General features: G+C 36.0%; 1 protein-coding gene and 1 long non-coding RNA gene across 2 annotated transcripts in view; both read left to right on the top strand.

Annotated features, from left to right (window-relative positions):
• LOC127442659 (uncharacterized) overlaps nucleotides 1–10,803 on the top strand; it is a 16,788-nt gene extending 5,985 nt beyond the window's left edge. The window contains exons 2-3 of the long non-coding RNA XR_007897511.1: nucleotides 2,628–2,707; nucleotides 7,754–10,803. This is a non-coding gene — a long non-coding RNA (uncharacterized LOC127442659). The remainder of the gene's footprint in view (nucleotides 1–2,627; nucleotides 2,708–7,753) is intronic.
• bcl2b (BCL2 apoptosis regulator b) overlaps nucleotides 1–11,930 on the top strand; it is a 215,793-nt gene that overhangs the window by 108,258 nt on the left and 95,605 nt on the right. The gene's annotated exons all lie outside the window — the stretch shown is intronic.

The following is an 11,930-nucleotide window of genomic DNA, read 5'->3' as shown; positions in this document are numbered from 1 at the left end:
CGATATGAAGGAAAAATAAGATGTTTGATAAGCTGTTGGATAATGAAGGCGATAATGAACGGTAGTTGCTCGTTCAAACGGAGCTTGATAGGCTCTAACCTATCATATCTTCATAACTTTATATATATATATATATATATATATATATATATATATATATATATATATATATATATATATACACATATACTGTATAATATATATATATATTATACAGTATGTGTATATATATATATATATATATATATATATATATATATATATATATATATATATATATATATATATATATACATATACTATATATATATATATATATATATATATATATATTATACAGTATGTGTATATATATATATATATATATATATATATATATATATATTATACAGTATGTGTATAATATATATATATATATATATATATATATATATATATATATATATATATATATATATATTATACAGTATATGTATAATATATATATATATATATATATATATATATATATATATATAAAATGAAATGGGTCTACAATTTCCTTTTAAAAGGTTTAATTTTTTTCTGTTTTTGTCCAAATTTATTTGGTTGAACAAAATACATACTATTGCATGCGGAACCTGGCCAACTATTATACTGTAGTAATATAATGGCTATAATAATATGTTTGGATAATATTATGTAGTAGTCATAGAATTTGTTCCTAAATTCACTTTCACGCATTATGTTAAGGTGTTCGGGTATGATGCGACGCACACATCAGGCACATTTTCATGTGATCTAATCTCTCTCAGATCATTTGTGAACACAATTCACTACTGTACTGAAAAATGAGACATTAAACCCATTTCATGTCCTTAATTTGTATCCGCATATAACACAAACCACAGGAAGAGAGGAAAAATGAATCCTGGCTCATTGATGTTCTCTTCTTTCCTTATTGTGGTCCTTCTGGTCTTTATGTCAGACCTAACCTGAGTTTAAACAAATTGACAGAATACCACAAAGCTAACCTGTTGAGTTTGCTCAAAGTAGGGCAAGGCAATAAAACAGTTTTGATATTTATCATGATATGAAAATCCACAATATCGATGATAAACTTAATTTTTGATATTTATCCAATATTCTACATCTAGACAAACAGGTGTGTGTTGCTAAAAAAGATTTTCCCAGACTGTATGAAGTTGCTAACTTTAGCTGTCTTGCTAGATTAGGCCACACCTGCTGTCACCACCTATTGAACAGTGACATGTGGAAGGGGGAGGTTGGGGGTACGCAACACTTCTGAACTTCTAGAATTTAGGGTACAGATGTTGCGTTCCAGTCAACTCAGACAGTCGGAATTTCCAACTTTCTACTAGGAAAAGTGCAATGGAAGGCCACTTGATGTCGAACTTCCAGTTGATCTCTGATTTCGCTTAAATGCGGGTGAAGCATTGTTTTACAATGTGGTTGCTAGGAGACGTCTCTGGTGACAGCCGAACACATGCTACGCTTTCGGGATATTTGCAGTTTTGTTTGCTTATACGTCATCTACGGAGCATCGGGCTATTGAATGCATTTATGCTTGGAGATCAGAGATATCAAGTAGGAAAATCCCACATCCGAGTTGAATGGAATGCAACAAGAGTACCTGCAGTTTTTCTTGCGTACCATCTGCCGGTAAGCTTTAATTTCATTTTGATGAGATCACAGTCTAAACATCTGAGTGCTCTCTGTGCAAAACTCAGCAGTGAGTTTAACAACATGCAACAGCATCGACACTCATCAGAAGTGATCTGTGGTCCAGTTGAGGCACATGAATCCACCCCCACCCTCCCCAAGGTCCACTTCAGGCACTTCACCCAAACTTCTCTCTAGCACCGAACATGCTTCGTACCCACTCCGCGCATGTTGCCTCTTTTCCCCGCATATGAGTAGACATAAGGCATAAGTTAACATAAGCTGGGTTTCCATCCAAAATGTTTTGCATTTAAACTCATTTCTAAAAATTAGACTTAAGAAAATGCGAGTCGTTGCGCGTTTCCATTTAGTGCGTCATGTGCATTATTTTAAAGGAGCCCGCCATGTCATGAGGGGAGAGTTATGTGTGGGATTGGAGGAATTATACAACATTTTATTAAATGCTGCTGGGAGACGCTGCAGAATGAGTGTAAGATCTCATATAATGAGATCCACAATATATTAATCTTTTGGTAGAAGATCCCTCAGACCCCACTGTTTTGGCTGTCTCTGGGCCCCAATTCAGTTTTGAAGAGACTGTTTTGACTGTTTGGGATGTAATATATTTCTTTTACCAAGTACCATGGCTGACAACTTGGAAATTCCAAAAAAAGTGCAATGTGAATGTATGTCATGATAAATATCGATATTGAACAATATGAAAAAAGATATTGTAATAATATTTTTGACCATATTGCCCAGCCCTACTCCAAAGAAGAGGAAGGCAGCTTGGAAGATGATGGAAATCAATAAGAGCAAAGTTTTTCAATCCAGTTCCTGGAGTTTTTTGCAAAGTTCCACATTTTTTTGCTCAAATGTCATCCATATGGGACTATTTAGTTGACCTCAAAATCTCACAAATGCTTAATTAGCAAAAAGTTAATTTACTATTTCTTTTATTACAGTGTAAATGTGGAAGGAACGTGCTTTAAAAAGGCAGTGTGCATGTGTATGGGTGAAGCCTCAGGAAACCCATGAATATGTGGTAAGCTGAAGTGATATCTTTTTGTGTCCCCTTCTTTCCTGTCTTGTTCTGTGCCACAACATAACTTGAGTTAAGATGTTGTGTTATCCGAGTTAAAAAAAAAAAATGGTTCACCAAAAAAAAAATTCTCTCACCATTTTGTAGGGCTGGGTATTGATACAGATTTCAGATTTCGATTTGATATCGAGTCATATGGGTATATTTTGGTTATAATGTTATAATTTTGTTGACATGTAAAATAAATGATCTCAAATAAAATACTGTTTAATTACATGGGAAACCTTCTAGCTTTACCGAGTTGGGACTGTGCAAGTGGAAATGTTTGTTTTCCACTCCATAATATAGATATTGTTTTCCTTACATCAGGCTCTTATTTTAATTGAGTAATCTTTAGGAATATCTGAAGGCAAACAAGGCCAGTTTATTTCCTAATATTAAACATTATTTGAACTTTAAATATCAAACATCATTTGAAGTCATTAAGCACAGGTAAGACCATGTCGTCCATGAAGATTCCTCATTACTGTGGTTAGAAAAATGAAGATGAAATCTTTCTAACTGACACAGTTGTAATGAAAATGTATAATAGATTTAGAACTATAAAACATTTTTTAAAGTACCTCAGTTACTGTTACTACTGTAACTGTTTGGTGCATGGCAGAGAGGATGTCAGGGCTACTTCAGTAGTTTTTTTGAGGTTTGACATCCTCAACTAGAAAATGCTAAGTAGAATTCACATGGGTCGAAAGTTTTAAGGTTGGCCCACTTGACGCCGGTAATCAGCTCTGCACTGTCCCATCTCTTGAGCACTGATATCGAGAGATGGTCGGTTGACATGCACACGCTGCAGTAGGAGAGAGAAGAGCGCATTACTTGTGTGAGCCTCTGTGATAGCCTGCGCTACGCTCATGTGAAAACCAACTTTAATTGCACCACGCAAATGCTTTTAAAATGTGTCCAGCTCTGAACGCTGTCGAAAAATTTAAATATAGGAAAACACTGATAGTGCAAAATTTGGGTCGGCATGCGTTTGCTTTACTTGAGTCAATCTTGGGATTCAAGAATCGATTGCGATGCATTGGAAAAATCAATATTTTACCCACCACTAGCCTCATGCCATCCCAGATGTGCATGACTTTCTTCTGTGTATGGAAATATTCATGTCATATCTCCATCAAAGTCTTTTGTTTGTGTTCTGCGGAAGAAAGAAAGTCATACAACTTTAAGATGGCATGAGTAAATGAGAGAATTATTATTTTTGGACAAACTATTCCATTAATGAAGGCATTACACCAGCTATCAAACTATTCGGGCCTGTTCCATACATAAAGCTAGGGTTGTTGGGAACAGAAAAATGGTTCAGAACTGGTCATTTAAAAAAAAACAAAATTAAATACCAGAATCAAATTATTTTAATGACTTTCAGTTGTGTTCATGGTTTTCGAACATGTATTCTTTCAATGTAGACAGAACACCATACTAAAATACTATTCAGCTGTGTGTGCCGTTACTGAATCTACATACAGCATGACTAGTGTAATCTGATTCCCAAACAAATGAGTCTTATTAGCTGATTCTCCTATGAATCAGACAGAGCAGTTACTGAATTAATGAATCACAGCAAGTCATTAATTTAATCACAACTGTAAGTTAGCCCAGAATTGTGTCATTTAAGGCTTGTGAAACATAAATAGTTGTTCATACACTGGTGGCCAAAAGTTTGGATTAATGTACAGATTTTGCTGTTTCGGAAGGAAATTGGTACTTTAATTCACCAAAGTGGCATTCAACTGATCACAAAGTATAGTCAGGACATTACTGATGTAAAAAACAGCACCAACACTGTTTGAAAAAAGTCATTTTTGATCAAATCTAGACAGGCCCCATTTCCAGCAGCCATCACTCCAACACCTTATCCTCAAGTAATCATGCTTAATTGCTAATTTGGTACTAGAAAATCACTTGCCATTATATAAAAGTCTGCTGAAATCTATTTGGTTTGTTAAATGAAGCTTAACATTGTCTTCGTGTTTGTTCTTGAGTTGCCACAGTATGCAATAGACTGGCATGTCTTAAGGTCATAAATGGCAAAAAAGAAACTTCTCTAGAAACTCGTCAGGCAATCATTGTTTTGAGGAATGAAGGCTATACAATCTTCAAAGACAAAGGACAACTGGCTCTAACAAGGACAGAAAGTGATGTGGAAGGCCAGATGTACAACTAAAAAGAGGATAAGTACATCAGAGTCTCTAGTTTGAGAAATAGACACCTCACATCTCCTCAGCAAACAGCTTCATTGAATTCTACCCGCTCAACACCAGTTTCATGTACAACAGTAAAGAGAAAACTCAGGGGTGCAGGCCTTATGGGAAGAATTGCAAAGAAAAAGCCACTTTTGAAACAGAAAAACAAAAAGAAAAGGTTAGAGTGGGCAAAGAAACACAGACATTGGACAACAGATAACTGGAAAAGAGTGTTATGGATCTTAACCCCATTGAGCTTTTGTGGGATCAGCTAGACTGTAAGGTGCAGGAGAAGTGCCCGACAAGACAGCCACATCTATGACAAGTGCTACAGGAAGTGTGGGGTGAAAGGTCATCTGAGTATCTGGACAAACTGACAGCTAGAATGCCAAGGATCTGCAAAGCTGTCATTGCTGCACATGGAGGATTTTTGATGAGAACACTTTGAAGTAGTATAAGGAGTTCTGAACATTTTTTTCAAATTGTAATAGTAATTTGTAAATCAAATTGTAAATGTTATTAATGTCCTGACTATACATTGTGATCAGTTGAATGCTACTTTGGTCAATAAAAGTACCAATTTCTTTCCATAAGAGCAAAATCTGTACATTATTCCAAACATTTGGCAGCCATTGTATAACGTGTAGTTCAACATACAAATTGAGTTTGGTGTTTTATAAAAATAATTATGACACCACATTTACAGAAGAGTTGGGACATTTTGTAAAATGTTATAAAATCAAGAGTCTGTGATTTGTTAATTCTTTTGAACCTTTATTTAACTGACAAAAGAACAAAGAAAAGAATTCCAATGTTTTCACTGACCAACTTAATTGTATTTTGTAAATAAACAAATTTTGAATTGATTCCTGCAACACACAAAAAAAAAGTTGGGACAGAGGCATGTTTACTACTGTGTTACATCACCTTTCCTTTCCGCCATACATTTTCAATAGGAGACAGATCTGGACTGCAGGCAAGCCAGTCAAGCACACGCACTCTGTGTCTACTAAGCCATGCTGTTGTAGCACGTGCAGAATGATGCCTGGCATTGTCTTGCTGAAATAACTATGGACTTCACGGGAAAAGACGTCGTCTTGATGGCAGCATATGTCTCTCTCAAATCCCAATATATGGTACCTGCACACATATGTAAGTCACCCATGCCTTGGGCACTGATGCACTCCCATACTCATCTTCCCAGCTTTTGCGCCTTTCGCTGATAACAGTCTGGATGGTCCCTTTCATCTTTGGCATGGAGAACTCGACGTCCATTTTTCCCAAAAACAAGCTGAAACGTGGACTCATCTGACCACAGCACACATTTCCACTGTCTTTCGGACCATGTGAGATGAGCTCGGGCCCAGAGAACTCGGCGGTGTTTCTGCATAGAATTGATGTATGGGTTTCTCCTTGCGTTATCGAGTTTCAAGTTGCATTTCTTAAAGCAGCGGCGGACTGTTAAGTGACAACAGTTTTTCGAAGTACTCCTGAGCCCATGTGGCTATATTTAACACAGTAGCGTGACAGTTTCTCATGCAGTGCCATCTGAGGGCCCGAAGGTCACGCACATTCGACAGTGGTTTCCGGCCTTGCCCTACACGGACTGAGATTTCTCCAGATTCCCTGAATCTTTTCACAATATTATGTACGGTAGATGGTGAAAGACCTATACTCTTTGCAATCTTGTGTTGAGAAATTTTGGCATAAAGTGGTGAGCCACGACCCATCTTTGCTTGCAAAGACTGAGCCTTTGGTGGATGCTTCTTTTATACCCAATCATGATACCCTCACCTGTTACCAATTCACCTGCTTATTGTGGAATGTTTCAAAATGGTGTTACTTGAATATTCTATAAACTTTTCACTCTTATTTTGTCCCGTCCCAATTTTTTGAGTGTGTTGCAGGCATCAAATTCAAAATTTGTTTATATTTACAAAATACAATTAAGTTGGTCAGCTTTGTACTTTTGCCAGTTAAATAAAGGTTCAAGAGAATTAACAAATCGCAGGTTCTTGTTTTTATTGCATTTTACAAAATATCCCAACATTCCTGGAAATGGGGTTTGTATAAAAATGAACGAATTAATATATTAATTATAAAAAATGAATAAATTAATACATTGTTGTCATTTTAGTATTATTTAATGTATAGTTGGGGTCTATTGTTGGATTGCATTTATGCTGCCTCTAAAGAGTGAACAGTCATTAAATAAATCTGAACACACATTTTCAAAAATTACTTTCAATTTTATTTCTGATTTGTTTTGTGTTCTGTTGGCATCAAAAATTAGCAACAAGCTGCTGAAGGCATTAAATGTAATAACTGCATTGTCTAAAAGATTCTTAATGGAATAGTGCTGTGCATATTGCATTCAGCACTAATTTGTACCGTTGTCTAATCTACATAAATCCTTTAGTGAATCGAGCACTAACCCAGCACAAGGGTTTTCAAACTGGGGTCCAGGGACCCCCGGGGGCTGCGAGTGGGTGTATTTGACATTATTACTGTTTTAGTTTAATCAGTGTTTCTCTTTTAACAGTACTCAAGTATTGGGTAGAAAAAAAGATATTAATTTACTTATTTTAATACCTTATTGCCCACATCCATGGAAATTTGACTTTAGCTTTCTGCACAAAACAAACACAGAAACAATATTAAAATTACAAACAAAATCCTTAAAAAAAACATATAAAAACTGGTGGGAAAACATTACACTTGTTTATTAAGCATCTTAATTGCAAAAGTAACAAAAGAGATTTTATTAACTTTATTATTATTATTTTTTTTTATGGCTTTATAGGGATAGGAAAGTGAAGAGATTGGACAGGAAATGACAGGGGAGAAGAGTGGGAATGGGATCGGGACCTCACGAGATGGGATTCTAACTCTGGTTACCTGTGATGCATCAGCATTAAATGTTGGAGCACTGCCCATTAGGCTACGGCTCTGACTTTATGAACATTTGTAAATAACTTTGATACCCTGTATCGCCTTTCTGATGGGAGCTGCTTGAATTGCTGCTTCCCAATGCTTTGGTCTCCTCTTGCGTGTTCTCTAGATTTCATTGGCTTATTGGTGGTCTCTCGCTCATCTGGACAGTGTGCACACCTGATTAATGCACACCTAATTGGAAACTGTTGTAGCATCTATGAGTAGTTAAGTAGTCTCAGAAGTGTGCATACATAACCATTGTCAATGGGCACCTGCTGTGATGTGAAACTTCTAGTTGCCAACATAAAACTTTAAAGGCTACAAGCCGTGTAATGTGCACCAGGCTTAAATGAAGATAGATTTTACATTTTCAATTAACTATTCCTATAATGCTTTATAGCTCTCAAATTCCATTCGCTCTTTCTGCATATTCATTGTATGGAAAGAGCTGGAGTCAACAGGCTGAGAGTCATGGTTTCACATATTAACTCTAATTTGCTTGTTTGACACCAGTATTAGCTGCTTATTTGTCTCCCAACTTTCATACAACAAACTTAAAACCAAAATTTCATTTTATAGCCCCATGGGTTATTTGTACTTTCCAGACCTCTCATTTTTTTTTAATTCTGTCTTATTCAGTCACCCGCATGTCATTCAATATTTATTTATTCTATGGAAAACAAAAGGGTAATTTTGAAGAATCTTCAAGAAGCTCTTTTCCAAACAGTGACTGTTCATACTGACTATGTTACTGTCAAGCTTCAACAAGACAATAAAATTGCCATAAAAATCTCATAACCATTGCACTTTATTCCAAGTATTATGAAGGTGTATCATACTGTAGCTTTTGTTTGAAACAGACCCATATTTAAATTGTTATCCACTGATTTATTTGTTATTCATTCTTCTCTGCTGCAGCTCTCAAATAAAAAAATTACGCCTAATGGCACTGGTATTACATAGGGTTGTCACGATACCAGAATTATATGTTATGATACTATGTCACCTAAAGTATCACAGTACCACACATTTTGTTTCTTATTGCAGGGCAGTGAGTATTCTGTATTTTCTGTAATAATTTCAAATCTACCAAATTAATGTCATGGTTGTAAAAATGGTTAGATAAATTTACATTTATTTTAAAGTGATCATCAATTTATTTCCATATTTTGGTAATACTTTACAGTGAGGTTTATTTGTTGACATTAGTTATAGCCTTAGGTATTATGAACTAACAATGAACAATATACACTGCATGGCCAAAAAAAAAAAAAAAAAGAGTCACCGTTTGGATGTTTGGCAGTGTTATGATCTGGGGTTGCTTCAATTGGTCAGGTCTAGGCTCAGCAACGTTATGTGGCAATAAAATGAAGTCAGTTGACTACCTGAAATGTACTAAATGACCAGGTTATCCCATCAATGGATTTTTTCTTCCCTGATGGCATGGGCATATTCCAGAATGACAATGCCAAGATTCATTGGGCTCAAATTGTGAAAGAGTGGTTCAGGGAGCATGAGGAATCATTTTCACAAATGAATTGGCCACCACAGAGTCCTGACCTTAACCCCATTGAAAGTCTTTGGGATGTGCTGGAGAAGACTTTATGGAATGGTTCAACTCTCCCGTCATCAAAACAAGATTTCGGCCAAAAATGAATGCAACTCTGGACAGAAATAAATGTTGTGACTTTGCATAAGATTGTCCCAACAATGCCATGACAAATGTGCACCGTAATTAAAGCTAAAGGCGGTCCAATTAAATATTAGAGTATGCAATTTTTTTTTTTTTTTTGACTAGGCAATGTGTTATTACAACATTTATTAATCTTAGTTAATGTTAGTTAATAAAAATACAATTGTTCATTGTTAGTTTGTTAGTTCATAATGCATTAACTTTTAATTAAAAAAATATATTGGTATATGCAGAAATGAACATCAACCCAGAATGTTGTAAAAGTATTGTTCATTGTTCATTCATGTTAACTAATGTTGTATACTAATGTTAATATTGTTACTAATCTCATTGTTACCGATTAGTAGGCCCAGATGGAATCTGCAGACTTTTCTTGCACTTTCTGCGCCGATTTTTCTGAAAAATCTGTGGAATTCTGTGGAAGGGATGTAAACATTGTAAAAATGTGTCATATTAAGCTGAGAATACTACACTGATATTGGAAAGCATCACATGCAATGTTTGGGTAATGCATTGAACTTTTGTGAATGACGGTTGTTACAATTCTGCTGAAATTTGCGCATGCAGATTCTGTCTGGGCCTACCGATTAGCCTGCTACCTTAGTTTTTGATCAGGCATTACAAATGGGGACCCCCCTGGGGACACTGGTACTTTTTTCCTTACACTTCAAGCACTGATGGCCATGTATGCAATCGGCATTAGCACCAAAATGCAGAGTAGGGCTGTCAGCTGTTTACCATAAATATTTTCAAAATTCAAATAATATACTAATTTTAAAGTCAGATGATTTTTTTAAATTGACATTTCTATCCTGGCTGTTAAAAAAAAGAGCATTTCATTTTCATCTAATGTGCATAAAATAAATACGTTTTAGTCGGTCCATATTCTCAAATGTTAAGTCAAAAGTAAAATGAGGGGGGGTGGAACTCTTCAATAGACAGTTCACATGTTGATACATTTGCACTGATTCCTACTACCCCTACTCAAACTTCATAATAACAGTGAAATATCACATAGTTTTTTATTCAGTACAGTTGTATGTAGAGTAGCAATATTCACAGATAGCAGTGGTATTCGGCTGAATTCTGTGGCGAAGCGGCTCAGACTATGAGCCCAGTCCAGGGGCTGTTCAAACAGATGGAACACTGTATTTTCATTATTCGGATACAACAAGTGAAGTTGTGAATAAGCGTAACTTGCTTTGTATTTACATTTTTAAAATGTAGTCAGGATTAAAAGTTGTTCATGTTCTGTATTATCATGCTCATAATTTACAAGTTTTATCTTTGTGTCCTTTGCAGGATGTGGATGACAAGTCTACTGCTATTGACAACATCTCTGTTTGGATTCATGTGATCAAAAATTACAGTAGTATTGAACAGGACATTTGGTTTGTCCTTGAAGGCATCCTGCTGGATCTGAAAAACTGCATTTGCTCTATGCTGTTTGAGATTATATATGCCTTGGATCTCAGTTATGTTACTGTCATTGAAAGGCATTCATAACTTTTCACAAAACTAAATTAGAACAAATTTGTAAGAAACGTGTAAGAAACTGATTCAGACTGATCAGAACTCATCATGTACAGTTGAATTCAGAAGGTTACATACGCTTGGGTTGAAGTCATTAAAACTAATTTTTTACCACTCCACAGATTTCATATTAGCAAACTACAGTTTTGGCAAGTTGTTTAGGACTGTTTACAGACAGATTGTTTCACATTTATTTGACTATATCACAAATCCAGTGGGTCAGAAGTTTACATACACTAAGTTAACTGTGCCTTTAAGCAGCTTGGAAAATTCCAGAAAATGATGTCAAGCCTTTAGGCAATTAGCCAATTAGCTTCTGATAGGAGGTGAACTGAATTGGAGGTGTACCTGTGGATGTATTTGAAGGCCTACCTTCAAACTCAGTGCCTCTTTGCTTGACATCATGGGAAAATCAAAAGAAATCGGCCAAGACCTCAGAAAAAAAATTGTGGACCTTCACAAGTCTGGTTCATCCTTGGGAGCAATTTCCAAACGCCTGAAGGTACCACGTTCATCTGTACAAACAATAGTACACAAGTATAAACACCATGGGACCACGCAGCCATCATACCGCTCAGGAAGGAGACGTATTCTGTCTTCTAGAGATGAACGTAGTTTGGTGCGAAAAGTGCAAATCAATCCCGGAACAACAGCAAAGGACCTTGTGAAGATGCTGGAGGAAACAGGTAGACAAGTATCTATATCCACAGTAAAACGAGTCCTATATCGACATAACCTGAAAGGCTGCTCAGCAAGAAAGAAGCCACTGCTCCAAAACCGCCATAAAAAAGCCAGACTACAGTTAGCAAGTGCACATGGG

This window comes from Myxocyprinus asiaticus, chromosome 6 (assembly GCF_019703515.2).
Source record: "Myxocyprinus asiaticus isolate MX2 ecotype Aquarium Trade chromosome 6, UBuf_Myxa_2, whole genome shotgun sequence".
NCBI lineage: Eukaryota > Metazoa > Chordata > Actinopteri > Cypriniformes > Catostomidae > Myxocyprinus > Myxocyprinus asiaticus.
The sequence above is the reverse complement of the archived record's forward strand: the minus strand, read 5'-3'. Positions and strand labels throughout refer to the sequence as shown.